Below are 18,252 nucleotides of genomic sequence, written 5' to 3'. Positions count from 1 at the left end.
AAATATATTGATTCATTTATGTACTACTAACTGTGGACTACTAATTGTGGACTACTAACGTTGGACTGCTAACTTAATAAATTAAAACATCAACACGTAATAAAAATGTTGTGTATATATTTCGATCATACTTTGATATATATATGTATATATTTGTTATAGGTTCGTGAATCGACCCGTGGCCAAGTCTTATTTCCGACGATTTGAAAATCTGTGAAAGTGAGTTATAGTCCCACTTTTGAAATCAAATCTAATATTTTTGGGATGAGAATACATGCAGTTTAATAAATGTTTTACAAAATAGACACAAGTACGCGAAACTACATTCTATGGTTGGATTATCGAAATCGAATATCGCCCTTCAAGTCTGGTAACCTAAGAATTAGGGAAATGACCCCTAATTGACGCGAATCCTAAAGATAGATTTATTGGGCCTAACAACCCCCATTCATATCTATGGATGGCTTTAGTACTTCGAGATTATTATTATACAGACGACGATGTCTGTGGGGATATTCTATGCATTATGGTTAATGTCGGTTACCAGGTGTTCTATCTATATGAATGATTTTTATGCAGATGGCTATATGCATGTATGATGTTTATGAGAAATGGAAATATGAAATCTTGTGGTCTATTATTGCGATTTGATAAATATATAGGCTAAACCTATAACTCACCAACATTTTTGTTGACGTTTAAAGCATGTTTATTATCAGGTGATTATTAAGAGCTTCCGCTGTTGTATTGTAATTTAAGGACAAGAATTGGAGTCAGCATGCTTGTAATATATTGTTTAAAAACTGCATTCGGAGATTTAAATCGATGTGTAATATTATTGTAAACCATTATGTAATAGTCGTGTGTAAAACGTTATCTTTTAGATTATCATTACTTGATAATCTACGTTATGGTTTTAAACCTTTATCGATAAAATAAAGGTTATGGTTTGTTTTAAAAACGAATGCAATCTTTGTTAAACGTCTCATATAGAGGTCAAAACCTCGCAACGAAATCAATTAATATGAAACGTTTATAATCGATATGAACGGGACATTTCAACCTGCACCCCTTGGCATGACATTATTACACAATTCATCCATTATAGTTTTCACGAACTCATCTTTAAGGATACGCCAAAACATTTTAATGAACGCGAAGGAAAACCCGTCGAGGCCGGAAGCTTTATTGTTACCATAATCCCAAACACTTGACTTATTTGCTCCTCCATGACCCTTTCTTCTAACACCAATTGATCCTCATCCGATAAAGCCACAATCGAACTGAATCCAAGATTAACAAATGGAGAACCAGGAACCGAAATCTTCTCATTATAAAAATAAAAAAATGCGTTTTTAATGGTGGACGGTTTAGTGATCCATTCGCCATTGATGGAGATACCTTTTACCATTTGAATATTTTGCCGTTGTTTGAGAATAAAACGAAAAAACTTTGAGTTTTCATCCCACTCTGCGTCCCATTTGAATCGTGCTTTTTGTATCATGTCTACATCTTCTATAGCATATAACTTTTCAATTTCGTGAAACAAGAATAACCTTTCCTCTATCTCTGCTTGAACAACGCTACTGGACTCAATCTTGGATGCAATTTCATCAATTCGACCCAAGAAGGCAACTTTCTTGTTAGAGTCTACCTCCTTTTTTGCCTTGGCCCAAACTTTGATTTTACTCTTAATGTGCTTCATTTTCTTGTGTAAAGTGGATGCTATTCAACAAAAATTTCATTAGCTTCCTTAGTTAAAATATGATCGAACTCCTCACAAAGATTCCAAGAAGTGTAGCATTTAAATGGAATAAGGCCAAAGTCTTTTTAATCGCTATGGAACAATAATGGCAAATGATCGGACCAAACTTTACCTGATGTAACCAACTTCAAGTTTGCAAAACATTGCACACGTTAGAAGATACCATAACTCTGTCGAGTCTACTCATATTCGATACGGCTTTGTTAATCCACTCCGCCTAACGGTACATCAACTAAACTATTATTTCTAATGTAAGTCTGAAACGTATTGGCTTCCTCAACATTAAAGTTCGAACCCAACCTTTCCGATTCATCTACAACTTCGTTCATGTCCCCAAACAAAACATATTCACCCTCATGATCATTCATAAAAGAGCTCAAACAATCCCACAATCCTCTCTTTAAAGTCGTAGTACTAGTCCCGTCAATATTGACCATATAGAAAGTTGAACTCAAATTCACCCATCGGCCTTTCACTATTAGAAAGTACAGATCACTCCATATGTTATTCTTTATAAAAAAGTTGGGATCCCAATAAATTTGAGCCCCCCTGAAAAACCTCTAGACATACTACATGCATAATCAAAAGCAAAATTCCTCTACATAGATTTTATGTGAATTTGCTCTAAACGATTCATTTTCGATTCTTGAATCCCACAGATTGAATGTTATTTGCATAACACATCTCCTTAACCCAAACTCGTTTTCTCCTATTTCGAAAACCCCTTATATTTAGGGATAGTAAATTCATTGATTACCTATCAAAACTCCAATTTGATCAATCAATTGTGCAAATAATTGCTTAATCTTTAACTCATCTAAGCGTACCTTCGATGCAGCTATAGAAACGTCATTAATTTATTTTACAAAAGTAAAAGAGAAACAACATGATTTACATTCCTCTTCCTTTTGGGTATCTTCTTTAATATCTTCATTATTTACGAAAACCTCTTCCTCCAATGCATTATTATGGACTACCTCAGGTTTGGATTAATCATTCATTTGTTTCCCAAAATCATGTTCATACATGGATGGTATCGACTCTGACTCATCATCTAGAGTCATCCGTCTTTTCATCCAAGAAGCCTGCCAAGTTCCTCTCTCTTTAATTTAAACCACATAAGTAACACTGTTGATGACAACCATGAACTCGAGGGAAATCATCCCATTCAATATAGTTGCCACACAAACCTTTCCGAGACTAGCCATACCATTCTTATCCACATCGATGTACATGAATCTACCTACGGTGTTAGCTACTTTATTAAAAGCAGACGGTTTCCATGCACACAATGGCATGCCCGTAATCTCCATCCATGCCATCCTCTCATCCACCACGAAATTCTTTGCAATAAGTCTAATAAACGATATCAAAGTTCTTAACATTGTATTAACCTTAAACACGGAACACACATCCAACAAAGTGAATGAAACACCAAAGAGCCAATGGTTTGGCGGCATCGAGGTCACCTTTACAACCTTGAGGTTGAGGGTTCGAGTCCTGTTTAGGACAATTCGTGGTGTATAGATTCGAGTTAGATTTAGGTGGGTGTGTGAGTTTGCCTTTAAAAAAAAAAACAAAAAAAAAAAAAAAAAAAAGTGAATGAAACCCAAAGCCAAAGACCACCAATGTATTTAATGTCCACACCTTCAAATCCCTCTTCTTTAATAACCGTATGAATACACCTCATAAAAGCCGAATCCTTTAGCTTAATCGAAATCGACTCCATTGGATTTGAAATTTAGATAAGATCTTATTTCAATAGCGTAACAATTGGTGTAAGCCGCTCGATTTAATCCAAAGCAAACCGGGTATACATTGCGCGATGGTGTGTAAGGAGTTTCCTCCTAACGTATGTGTGCGTGACATATGATGGTGCTCGAAGAAAACAGAAAACTTCATAGTAGTAGTCTTGATTGTTTTATTGTGATTTGAACGTGAATGAAGTAATAAAGGTGGCGTGTGTGTTTGTTTATGGTGCATCATGATGATGATCGAAACAGAGAAACATTGTATGTAGCTTCAATGGTTTGTTAATGGTGATGACTAATGGGTTGTGTGTTTTCTCAAATGAGAAAGAAGATGGTTCCTTTTTATTAATGAAGATCGACAGGAAGAATAAATTCAGAGAAGAAGAAAAGAAAAAAAAAAAGATACAATCAAAAGTAGAAAAAGACTTCAAACAGAATTTGTTCATATTCTGTGATTGATTCTTGATTGGTACGATTGATTATGATCGATAACAATTTTTGTTTGTAGTATAACATATTTGTACTGTGTAATCAATCATACACAGTCATATTGGCAAATTGATTCTGATTTGGATCCTATAATTTAATTATATTTTTATCCGAAAAAAATGTATATACCGTTTTTATATAAATATAACTCTGTATATGTATATGTATATGTATATGTATATGTATATGTACCTGATTATAATCTGTAATATTAAATATATACATGTATTAATACTAATAATGATAATAATATCAATATTTCTAATAATTAATAATTTACAATTAAATATTTTAATAGTAATACTAATAATATTAATAATAATAATGTCTATTAACAATATTAATATTAATCATAGTAACTAACATTATCACTTTACTACTAGTCATAAAAATGATGATATTAATAGTAATAGCAATAATATATCAAATGTATCAACTTTTATATCTATATATAATATATTAAAATAATATCATTTATAATACTGATATTATTATTATTATTATTATTATTATTATTATTGTTAATATTTATGTTAATGATAACAAAGGTTATAATAACTATGTTTTAACATGTAATTACATATATTGTAACAAATAAACTCAAAATATAACATTTAATAGCTTGTTAATATTGACACTTTATATACATTCAATTTACTTTTCTCTTTTTAAATAACAGTTTAAAATACATGACTAGGTTTTCTTCATAATAATCAAATCACATAATATTTCATTAATATTTTAAGTTTATGATATATAATTATTTACATGTATAGTTATTTATATATATACATTTCTATTTATGATTAAAGGTTCGTGAATCGTCGGGGATAGTCACAGTTCAATGGCATATATGAAATAGTTTCAAAATTTTTGAGATTCAACCAACAGACTTTGCTTATCGTGTCGAAATCATAAAAGATTAAGTTTAAGTTTGGTCGGAAATTCCCGGGTCGTCACACCACGGCTGAATTTTCATTAGAGAGGGGGATAAGACAAGGCGACCCACTGTCTCCTTTTCTTTTTCTTGCAAAGGCCGCATGTAACCATGGACATATTAAAGGTGTGAAAGTCGGGTTGAACAAATTCATCCTTACCCAGTTGTAATACGCAGACGACACGATCTTTATTGGTAAATGGGATATGAGAAACTCTAGAAACGTGATGAAATTATTGGAATGTTTGAACTCTCATCGGGGCTTAAGGTAAACACCTCAAAAAGTACACTTTATGGTATAGGAGTTAGTCAGGCTGAAACCGTTGAGGTGGCAACAAGAATTGGTTGTACATGCAGTTCACTTCCCCTTACTTATCTCAGACTTCCAGCTGGGTTAAAAATGAACAAGATGAATGATTGGAAACCGGTGGTGGAAAAGTTTAATAAAAAATTTACGGGGTGGAGGTCTAGGTTTATGTCGTTCGGTGGAAGTTTAACCCTAATTAAATCGGTCCTCTCAAGCTTACCGTTGTACTACTTCTCACTTTTTCGAGCTCCTTCTTGTGCCATCAACCTTCTCGAGAGTTTACGTCGTAAGTTTTTTGGGGCGGGTCCGGGGAAAATACTAAAATGGCTTGGGTTAAATGGGAAGATATTCTTGTTCCATATGGGGCTGGGGGCTTAAATATTGGGTCATTAAAAGTGAAGAATCTTGCCTTACTTAGCAAATGGTGGTGGCGTTTCTAGGTTGAAAGTGATGCTTATTGGGTAAAAATAATTAAAAGCATATATAAGCGGGAGGGTGGTGTAACAGACTGAAACCCGGGCTAGTTGTAAGTTGCCTATTTTGCCCTTAGGGTTTGTGCTTAGTCTTAAGTGCTTTTATTTTAATTATTTTATTAGTGTTTTATTATAATTGTGTTGTGACCAGTTTGTGACAAGGGTCCCAGAACATGTTGGTTTATTTAATTTGGACTCCGTTAGGACCGCCTAAGGAGATACGAAAGGTTATCAGATAAGATAACTGGTAAATACCCGTGTGTTGTGGGGTATGGGTTTTAATACCCACTTAAGAGTGTAAACTGCTTCTATTTTCTCATTTCTAGACTTTTCTCAAATAAGTACGTACCAAACTTATCTCATCTCAAACCCTAATTGATCTAAGTCTTAAATTGGATTATGAGACTTTAAGGATTTATTCATATCATCCTTGTGATCATTTATCCAGGTTTGTTAGCTTGAATTCGTGCTTTAATTCATAGAAATTGGGTACAGTACCGAGTTGCTACATGCAGTTCACTTCCCCTTACTTATCTCGTACCCGAGTTGCTACAGTACCCCCGAGTTGCTACAGTGTCACTATTTGCTACAGTACCGAGTTGCTACAGTATCACTATTTGCTACAGTACTTTAATGAAATTGAAACGGACGTAACTTTCAAAACGTAACTCCGTTTTTGATGAATAAACTATCGTTAGAATCGTAATAAAGAATACTTTTCAATGGTGAACTTTTAAGAAACTAGATCAAACTGATTTTAGGCCAGAAAAGGAGTTTTAGTGTGTATGTCATGTTTTGCACGCACCTGTATGCCATTATTGAATGGAGTCATGATGTAGACTCATAAAATTATGAATATATGGTGTTATGACCTAGTTAATTGTATGAAATGATTATATTATTTATTGGATATGTACATTAACTTTGTTTGTGTTGTTCTCAGGTTATAAGGAAAAGGAGGAAGCTCAGAAATAATAACTGAGCAGTTGCTGGTAATTGGTGAGTGGGTCTATCTCCGGATAGAGTTTAAGTAGCATATCATGCTACTGTGGTTGACTCTTTTACCATGAATAGTGTAGAAATTGTCATGTTAGAATGATATAGTATGCCTGATGTTGTATGTGAATTATGTGTACACTGTGTGAATGGCACCAGTCGGGCCTAGGGAGACTGGGGACTCGAGACCGTGCCTAGGAGAGGTTAGAGTCCGTATGAGGTCAACAGTGCCTAGGGGAGGTTGGGTCCATAGGCTACTGATTGTAGAGTATAGTGTGAATGATGCATCCCCTGCATCTGGATAACTATACTGTGAATTGAGTAGCAGGGACTATCGGTAGACTCAAGTCCGATCAGCTAGGAGTCGTGTGCTCGTACAAGCTGTCGATCCTCGTATTGTCTTATTGTATGCTAGTTGATAGTTAGCATGTGTTGTTGTTAGTATATAGCTTGTGTGTGACTTAAGCTATATCTGTTAGATAGATTCCATTCACTTAGCGGTGCGCTAATCCCCCACATATTCTCCCCTTGCAGGTTTACGTACTGCTAGTCGGGATGGGTGCTGTTGCAAAAGACATGTTTGACAACCCAACTCTGATGTGGACTTTTGTATAAATAATGTTTTGTGATAACGTAACACCGTTGTGTAAACTTAAACTTAATTACTCAGATTAATGTAATGACGCGACTTATAGTGTGTTTGTTAATAAAGTCTTCCGCTGTGTTTTAAAAAAAAAAAAAAATTGCCGGTGTTACAAGTTGGTATCAGAGCATGGTTTGGCAGCAAATACGTACGCGTATTTTGTTCCCAAACCCTGAGGCAAGTCAAACATGTCTGTGGGAGTGGGGGCTAAGTGAAAATAGGATATACGTGTGTTAGTTGTGATTGAACTAACTGTTATCCACTAAGCTTTTGTGTGAGCTGTTTTGTAGCACAGGTATGGTTGATAGAAACGTAACTGGCCCATCCAACCCCGGAACATTCAGAGCACCAGAAGAGGGTGTTGAGTCGGATGATGATCAGAGTAGTTACATCCTTCAGTTAGAAAGCAAGCTAAAAGAGGCTGAGGACAAAATTAATGAGCTTGAATTGGCGAGGCATTCTGGAAATGATGATACACCACCTGGATTCCCAACAGCGCAATCCAAAACGATACCTAATGTGCCCCAGAACCAGTTTCAGAATCAAATACCTAACCAATATTATATGCCACCACAAAACACCTTTACTTACCAAAATCCCATGATGATGAATCCATACCAAATGCAAATGTTCCATCAACCTTACATGCAACCACCCAAAAGATGTACTTATAAGAACTTCCGTGATTGCAAGCCCTCCGAGTTCTCTGGAAGTACTGATCCGACTGTAACTCTCAATTGGTTGCGAGAAGTTGAAAGGGTATTTGAAGCATGTCAGTGTGAACCTGAGCGGAAGGTAACATATGCTAGTAGACTGTTGAAAGGTAGGGCTATGATTTGGTGGGATTCTTTGATTTCCAGTATACCGAAAGAGCAAGTGAGTATGATCATATGGGAGCAGTTTTATGGGAAGGTGTGTGAACAGTATTGTAATCTGTTTGATATGAACCGAATCAAGACCGAGTTTCTTGAAATGAAGATGACACCTCAAATGACGATTGATGAAGTAATAGAGAAGTATATGGATAAACTGAGATTTTTACAACAGTGGGTGCCAGACGAAGCTTCTCGTATCCAGCATTTTGTTAATATCATTCTGCCAGAGTACCGAACTTTTGTTAGAACAGCTACATCCTTGTCTCAAGCTGTTGTGATGGCTAAGATGGTAGAAAGTGATGTTCAGGCTGCCAGAAACAGAATGTTTGGTAATGTGCTACAACAAGGTGGGCAAGTATCTGGTCAATCAGGATCTAAATCCAAGAAGTCTAGTGGGTTTAAATCGAAGGGTAAAAGTGGTCAGAGTAGTACTGGATCTGGATCAGGTAAAGGGAATTGGTGTCACACATGTCGATCTTCTCACATTGGTCAGTGTTCTGAGGCTACAAGAAGATGCTTAAAGTGTGGTGTTGTTGGGCATGAGTCTTCAGCATGCCCGTATCCAAATAGTGTGTGTTGGAGTTGTCACAAACCAGGGCATCGTGCAATTAGTTGTCCGTCGAAGAGTGGTAGTTCCGGGGTAGGGTCAGGGGTGCGTTCAGCATCAGCTGGAGGGTCAACTGCCTCGCGTGGGCAGAAGAGGAAGAACCCTTCAACAGAAGAGGCTAGAGCTTTTCAGATGTCGGTTGAGAATGCTGTGACAACCGACGAAGTGATCACCGGTATGTTTCTAATCAACTCAATACCTGCTCGCGTATTGTTTGATTGTGGTGCCAATAGGTGTTTTATGTCCCTAGATTTCTGTGCTAAGTTGAATTTACCAGCTACTGTGTTACCTAAGCCGGTTAGTGTAGAAGTAGCCGATGGTAAGACCACACCCGTCACAACCTATGTGACTGGGGTTTGTATAGAGATCGAAGGGAAGTCTTTCCCGGTGACTTGTTTAGTGTTACCTATTCCTAGCTTTGATGTAGTACTAGGAATGGATTGGTTGAGCTCGCTTAGGGCTAATATTAAGTGTGATAGGAAAATGATTACCTTTCGTTCGACCGATGGAACCCGTGTTGTGGCCCGAGGGGAGCGGGGTGGGTATAATTTTTCGTTGATAACCATGATGAAAGCGAAAAAGTCGATGGCAAAGGGTTGTGAATCATTTCTTGCATATGTGATTGATGCGAAGAAAGAAAAGAAAACAGTGGCCGATATTCCGATAGTATCAAAATTTCCCGAAGTATTCCCAGATGAGTTACCAGGTCTACCGCCGGTAAGGGAAGTCGAATATAAGATTGAGTTGGTTCCTGGAACAACTCCAGTTGCAAAAGCTCCATACCGATTAGCGCCATCTGAAATTCATGAAATGATGTCACAGATTCAAGAGTTATTAGATCGTGGGTTTATCCGACCGAGTTCTTCACCGTGGGGTGCTCCGGTATTGTTTGTTAAAAAGAAAGATGGGTCAATGCGTATGTGTATTGATTATCGTGAATTGAACAAAAGAACAGTGAAAAATAAGTATCCATTACCTCGAATAGACGATTTGTTCGATCAGTTACAGGGTGCTTCATTCTTTTCCAAGATAGATTTACGATCCGGGTATCATCAGGTTCGTGTTGCTGAATCAGATATACCGAAAACAGCGTTCAGAACTAGGTATGGTCATTATGAATTTCTTGTCATGCCGTTTGGGTTGACAAATGCGCCAGCAATCTTCATGGATCTAATGAATAGAGTGTGTCGCCCGTTCTTAGATAAGTTTGTGATTGTGTTTATAGATGATATACTAGTGTATTCAAAGACCGAAAGTGAACATGCTGAACATCTGAGACAGGTTTTGAACATGTTGAAACGTGAACAACTATTTGCAAAATTTTCAAAGTGTGAATTTTGGTTACGTGAAGTGCAGTTTTTGGGTCATGTGATTTGTGCCGAGGGTATAAAAGTTGATCCGACAAAGATAGAAGCGGTAATGAATTGGAATTCTCCGAAGACTCCGACTGAGATTAAGAGTTTTCTGGGATTAGCCGGTTATTATCGCAGATTTATCAAGGATTTCTCGAAAATAGCGGGTCCGTTGACTAAGTTGACTCGTAAAGATGTAGCCTTTCGATGGACTGATGAACAGGAAAAGGCTTTTCAGATTTTGAAACAGCTACTGTGTCAGGCACCAGTGTTAGCTTTACCAAAAGGTTCAGACGACTTCGTGGTATACTGTGATGCATCATATGCCGGGTTGGGTTGTGTATTAATGCAAAGAGATAAAGTAATCGCCTACGCCTCGCGACAGTTGAAAGTTCATGAGAAGAATTATCCAGTGCATGATCTTGAAATGGCTGCAGTAGTGTTTGCTTTGAAACTGTGGAGACACTATTTGTATGGAACCCATTGTGTTATATGTACAGATCACAAGAGTTTGCAGTATATCTTCTCACAGAAAGAATTGAATATGCGTCAGAGACGATGGCAAGAGTTGATCAAAGATTACGATTGTGAAATTAAATACCATCCGGGTAAGGCAAATGTGGTTGCAGATGCGCTAAGTCGTAAAAATTCAAGTGAAAATGTGAAATTTCTTCGTTTGAATATAACTTCAGATTTGATTAACAGCTTAAAAACCATTCAGGCCTGTGCTTTAGAGGACGAACATATTAAATCTGAACAAATGACCAAACGAAAAGTGGACTTAATTGATGACTCACTGTGGACTAAAGACCTTAAACAATCGTGTTTGGGTGCCTAAGCTTGGAGATTTGAGGGATTTAATCATGACGAAAGCTCACAAATCCAGATTGACAGTACATCCGGGTAGTAATAAGATGTATCATGATTTGAAAACAGTGTATTGGTGGCCAACAATGAAATCAGATATCGCCCGTTATGTCGAAAAGTGTCATATATGTGCTCAAGTGAAGGCCGAATATCAGAAACCTTATGGTTCGTTACGTCAGTTACAGATTCCAGAGTGGAAATGGGAACATATAACGATGGATTTTGTGACCAAATTACCTCGAACTCAGAAAAGACATGATATGATTTGGGTAATAGTGGATCGCCTAACTAAAAGTGCTCATTTTCTTGCTACTCGTGAAACAGCTTCGTTAAGTGAGTTAGCCGAATTGTATATAAACGAGATAGTTAGTCGACATGGTGTGCCATTATCGATCGTTTCAGACAGAGATTCCAGATTTGTGTCGAATTTTTGGAATAGTCTTCAACAGAATTTGGGTACACGTGTGAATTTAAGTACAGCTTATCATCCTCAGACAGACGGTCAGAGTGAAAGAACGATACAGACTTTGGAGGATATGTTAAGGGCTTGTGTGTTAGAATACGGTGGTTCGTGGGATACACATTTGCCGTTGGTCGAATTTGCGTATAATAATTCATATCATTCGAGTATAGGGATGCCGCCCTATGAAATGTTATACGGTCGTCATTGCAGAACTCCGACTTGTTGGTTAGAAGCCGGGGAGAAACTGTTTGCAGGTCCCGAAATTGTTCAAATGACAGCCGAAAAAGTTGCAATTGCGAGAGAAAAGTTGAAAGCCGCTAGAGATAGGCAGAAAATGTATGTTGATCCGCGTAGACGTCCGGTAACCTTTAATGTGGGTGAACGAGTGTATCTGAAAGTTTCGCCGTGGAAAGGGGTTATCAGATTCGGTAAACGTGGTAAGTTAGCACCGAGATTTATTGGTCCGTTTCCGATCAGTGAAGTGTTGAATGATCAGACTGTGGTGTTAGATCTTCCGCCAGAGTTAGCTGGTATTCATAATACATTCAACGTATGTTATCTTCGTAAGTGTAAAGTCGACGATGAAACACAACTTCTTCCTTTAGAAGATTTAAGGGTCGATTTGAATAAGAAATTGGTGGAAGAGCCGGTCCGTGTGGTTGACCAAAAGGTGACTAAGCTGAGAAAGAAAGAGATTCCGATGGTGTTGATTGAGTGGAAACACAGTTTGGGTTCTAATCTTACGTGGGAAACGGAAGAGTTGATGAGAAAACGTTACCCTCATTTGTTTGACCAAGACCGGATTCCGAGGACGGAATCTTCTTAAGGGGGGTGGATTTGTAACAGACTGAAACCCGGGCTAGTTGTAAGTTGCCTATTTTGCCCTTAGGGTTTGTGCTTAGTCTTAAGTGCTTTTATTTTAATTATTTTATTAGTGTTTTATTATAATTGTGTTGTGACCAGTTTGTGACAAGGGTCCCAGAACATGTTGGTTTATTTAATTTGGACTCCGTTAGGACCGCCTAAGGAGATACGAAAGGTTATCAGATAAGATAACTGGTAAATACCCGTGTGTTGTGGGGTATGGGTTTTAATACCCACTTAAGAGTGTAAACTGCTTCTATTTTCTCATTTCTAGACTTTTCTCACTCAAACCCTAATTGATCTAAGTCTTAAATTGGATTATGAGGCTTTAAGGATTTATTCATATCATCCTTGTGATCATTTATCCAGGTTTGTTAGCTTGAATTCGTGCTTTAATTCATAGAAATTGGGTTTTGGGTGTAAATGGGTTTTTGATGAATTTTGAGCTTGAATCTTCATATTATGTGTTTGTATGTGTTAATTGATATTAGAAATAGGTTGTATATATGTTTAGTAGCTTCCATGTGCTTAAAATTTGATCAAAATCGCTCAAAAATCGAGTTTTTGGGGAAAAAATCACGAAATCAGCGAATGTGTTCGAACCAGTTGCTACAGTATTTTGCTACAGTGCCCGAGTTGCTACAGTGCCCGAGTTGCTACAGTTCCCGAGTTGCTACAGTGTGACTATTTGCAACAGTACCGAGTGCTACATTGTCACTATTTGCTACAGTGTCACTATTTGCTACAGTGTCACTATTTGCTACAGTGTCACTATTTGCTACAGTATCCGAGTTGCTACAGTGCCCCCGAGTTGCTACAGTGTCACTATTTGCTACAGTACCGAGTTGCTGCAGTGTCGCTATTTGCTACAGTACTTTAATGAAATTGAAACGGACGTAACTTTCAAAACGTATCTCCGTTTTTGATGAATAAACTATCGTTAGAATCGTAATAAAGAATACTTTTCAATGGTGAACTTTTAAGAAACTAGATCAAACTGTTTTTAGGCCGGAAAAGGAGTTTTAGTGTGTATGTCATGTTTTGCACGCACCTGTATGCCATTATTGAATGGAGTCATGATGTAGACTCATAAAATTATGAATATATGGTGTTATGACCTAGTTAATTGTATGAAATGATTATATTATTTATTGGATATGTACATTAACTTTGTTTGTGTTGTTCTCAGGTTATAAGGACAAGGAGGAAGCTCAGAAATAATAACTGAGCAGTTGCTGGTAATTGGTGAGTGGGTCTATCTCCGGATAGAGTTTAAGTAGCATATCATGCTACTGTGGTTGACTCTTTTACCATGAATAGTGTAGAAATTGTCATGTTAGAATAATATAGTATGCCTGATGTTGTATGTGAATTATGTGTACACTGTGTGAATGGCACCAGTCGGACCTAGGGAGACTGGGGACTCGAGACCGTGCCTAGGAGAGGTTAGAGTCCGTATGAGGTCAACCATGCCTAGGGGAGGTTGGGTCCATAGGCTACTGATTGTAGAGTATAGTGTGAATGATGCATCCCCTGCATCTGGATAACTATACTGTGAATTGAGTAGCAGGGACTATCGGTAGACTCAAGTCCGATCAGCTAGGAGTCGTGTGCTCGTACAAGCCGTCGATCCTCGTATTGTCTTATTGTATGCTAGTTGATAGTTAGCATGTGTTGTTGTTAGTATATAGCTTGTGTGTGACTTAAGCTATATCTGTTAGATAGATTCCATTCACTTAGCGGTGCGCTAATCCCCCACATATTCTTCCCTTGCAGGTTTACGTACTGCTAGTCGGGATGGGTGCTGTTGCAAAAGACATGTTTGACAACCCAACTCTGATGTGGACTTTTGTATAAATAATTTTTTGTGATAACGTAACACCGTTGTGTAAACTTAAACTTAATTACTCAGATTAATGTAATGACGCGACTTATAGTGTGTTTGTTAATAAAGTCTTCCGCTGTGTTTTAAAAAAAAAAAAAAATTGCCGGTGTTACAGGTGGGTTGGGACTCTCGTACAATTCTAATTCGAACTCCGTTTGGTCATACATTATTCGTGTTGGTCCCTTGTTTTCTAATCTTGGTCTGGATCTTAATCAATCTTTTGTAAGGATTATTGGAAGTGGTAGGGCCACATTGTTTTGGGACGATCTCTGGCTCGGTGAACAACGACTCACAGAAAAATTTCCAAGACTTTATCAACTCGAGTCAAGGAAGGATGTGTGTGTAGGTGATAGGGTCAAAAAACTGGATTCTGGAATAAAGTGTTCATGGGAATGGTCGCGGGAGCTATTTGGTCGAGTTCAATCTGATCTACAAGAGCTTCAAAACACATTAAACTCAACCTCCTTCGGGCCCAACGAAAAGGACTGTTGGAGGTGGCACTTGGATGGCAGCAGGCTGTTTAAAAGCAGTATCATGTCTGCACTTGTTGATGAAAAATTATTACATAACTCATTTCATGGCCAGGAAACTGTTTATAATAGTCTAATTCCTAGAAAAATCGAAATATTTGTGTGGAGAGCGATTCACAAAAGGATTCCAACCCGGGTGGAGCTTGATAAAAAAAGGTATCGATCTCAACTCGGTGAGGTGTCCGATGTGCGATGAAGACTTAGAGACGGTTGAACATGCAATTGTATTTTGCAAATGTGCTATGAATGTATGGTCGCGTGTTTTTCAGTGGTGGGGTTTGGGTAATGTTTCCACCCTCCCCATCAATGACATGTTCATAGATGATGCTCCATATCCACGATCGAAAGGTAATGGTGGTCTTTGGCAAGCGGTTAAGTGGGTTAGCGGATACATGATATGGAAAAATCGTAATCATAAAGTATTCGGTAGGAATTTATCTCCTAGTTCGGTAATCTTAAATGAAATCCAAAGTAAGAGTTTTTTTGGGTCACGAAGAGGTCGAAGAGATGCAAGTTCGTATGGCAACAGTGGCTGACTGATCCTAGTTTGTGTGGTTTTACATCAACCCAAACAGGGGTCGGGTAACTATTTCTAAGATAGATACTGATCGTGTTCAGGTCTGTGGCAATGCAGGCTAAATGTTTTCAACTGCATTGCTACTGTTTTCCTTAATTCTCATGGAATGCTTTCTGTTAGTCTGTGTACAGGTTATTAGCGATAGTTTGATGGGCTATCTTGGCCCAAATGTACACAAATGTATGTACCTCATGATTTAATTTAATTCAATTGCTGTCTAAGCACCCTTCTTCTATAGCTCCATCCTTGCCTGATATGACGGTTGATCACTTTCACCTCGTTACGACTTCTGCTGTTATTTTGGGCCAGATTAAAAGTTTTCCTCGGGGCACTTCATGTGGTAGGGATGGTTTACGTGCACAAAACCTTATGGATTGCTTGGGTGGTGCTGCTGTGGCAGTCTCGGATGAGTTGGTTGGCTCTATTACCGGGGTCGTTAATCTCTTTCTAGCTGGTAGGTGCCCTATGGAATTAGGAGAGTATATAGCTAGTGATCCCCTCACACCGTTTGTCAAGCCCGGCGGTGGTCTTCGTCCAATAGCTGTGGGTACTGTTTGGCGACGTCTTGTTTCGAAGGTTGGCGCTGCTATGGTTGGCCAGTCTTTGGGAAGTTACTTCGATGGTCTTCAATTTGGTAGTGGTGTTTCTTCAGGTGGTGAGGAAATTCTTCATGCTGTGAATCGGTTGATTGAGGATCGTGGCTCTGATGTTGGCCTCTCTATGTTATTAGTTGATTTTCAAAATGCCTTCAATCTAGTTGATCGTACGGTCATGTTACGTGAAGTTCGCCGCCTTTGTCCGAGCATTTCTCGGTGGGTTGAATTTTTCTACTCTAATCCAGCCAGATTGTATTATGAGAACCACACCTTATGGTCTTCTCAGGGGGTGCAACAGGGTTATCCCCTTGGTCCGCTGCTTTTTGCTTTGGTCTTACAACCCTTGGTTTCTAAAATCAGAGATAATTTTGAGGTTTGTCTTCAGGCGTGGTATTTGGATGATGGCACTATTATTGGGGACACTTTGGTGGTGGGGAAGGTTTTGCATTTGATTATGGAGGATGGGCCTCGTTTTGGGCTACATCTCAACGTTGAAAAAACAGAAATTTTCTGGCCTACGGAGGACCCTCGCAGCAGGAAAGTAGGTGTCTTTCCTCCTAATATTGCTCGGCCTTTAAATGGTGTTAAGTTGCTAGGGGCCCCCGCAACTTCCGATCTTGGTTTTAGTAGTGAACTGGTGATGCAAAGGGTGACCAAGTCCATTGCGCTTATGGATAAGGTTGCTAAGCTTGATGATCCTCAGTGTGAGTTGTTGTTGCTTAGGGCATGTACGGGAGTTTCTAAACTCTACTTTACCTTGCGTACTTGTCCTCCTAGTATATTTGAGGCTGCTCAACGCGCTTTCGATGGAGCCCTTCGATCTTCCTTGGAGCGTATTGTTACTGCTTCAGGGCCTGAGTTTGGTGATTGGCAGTGGCGGCTTGCCACCTTGCCATTTGCATTTGGAGGGCTTGGTGTTTATTCTGCGGGAGATGTTCGTCATTATGCTTTTCTGGCTTCTCGATTACAGTCTGCTGGGTTGCAGACCAAGCTCTTACGTCATACGGGTATTGTTGGTCTTGGTCGTGCTTTTGAAGATGCATTGGGTCTGTTTAATAATACGGTTGGGTTTGATATTTTAGGTAATCCGAGTGAGGTCGCTGCCCCAATACTCATGAAGAAATTGGCAGATGTTTATTTCACAAAGGTTACCGCTTCTGCAGAGTCCACTTTTTCGTTATCTCCCCGACAATCGGCCTTATGGAAATCACAGCAGGGTGATCACACATCTGCTTGGCTAAGGGCAGTCCCTATTTTGGGGTTGGGTCAGATGATGAACGCAAAGACTTACCGATGTGTGTTGTGCTACCGGTTAGGTGTTCCATTGTTCTCTATCTCGACGGCATGCTCTGCCTGTTCAAGGGTTTTTACTGAGGATATTTTCGGGGATCACGCCGTGTCTTGTGCTGGTATGGTGGGTATTAAGCATCGACATAATATTGTTCGGGATTCCCTTGTTGATGTTTGTTATCGCTCTGGGATTTCAGCGAGAAAGGAGGTTGACATTGGGTTGTCTGGAGGGAACGACAGGGCCCTCAGACCTGCAGATGTGTTACTTTATTCCTGGGATTGTGGTCGCGATGTTTGTGTTGACTTGACAGGGTCTTCTCCTTTGACGCAGTCTGGGCTTTCTGACTTTGTCCCTGGACGTGCTGTGGTTGATGCGGCTCGTCGGAAGCGGGTCAAGTACGAATCTAGCTGTCAGGCGATTGGTTATGGTTTCATTCCTTTCTCATTTTCTTCCCTGGGGGAATTAGAGAAGGAGGCTGTTTCTTTGCTAAAGCGGGTTCAGAAGAGTTCGATGGCGCTAGATATTAGTGCCGGTGCTGCTGCTAATATTTTTACTAGGATATGTTTTGCTATTGCTAGAGGTGTGGGGGCCCAGATTGTCTCTAGGCTTCCCACTAATTTTTTGTAAGTTTTAAAACTTTTAAGTTTTTTTATTATTATAATAATAATAATAAAAAAAATAATAATAATAATAATAATAATAATAATAATAATAATAATAATAATAATAATAATAATATTCTTTTTTGATATGCAGCCAATAACCAACATCATCAATTTTATCATTTGGTGCTAGTAATTCATGGACTAGGTATGTAAGACCTAGCGGACAATTGTACATTTGTACCTATCCGGTTTTTGTCCTTGACGACTTTTTCAAAGATTGCTTTTAGATTACAAGTTACTTTAATGGACTTTTTCAGGTATTTTGGGCATCTACATGTTCCGATCAATTGATATATATATACACATTGATTAGAGGAAG

Source organism: Rutidosis leptorrhynchoides, chromosome 3 (assembly GCF_046630445.1).
Source record: "Rutidosis leptorrhynchoides isolate AG116_Rl617_1_P2 chromosome 3, CSIRO_AGI_Rlap_v1, whole genome shotgun sequence".
NCBI classification, from domain to species: Eukaryota; Viridiplantae; Streptophyta; class Magnoliopsida; order Asterales; family Asteraceae; genus Rutidosis; species Rutidosis leptorrhynchoides.
Note: the sequence above shows the minus strand (reverse complement) of the source record.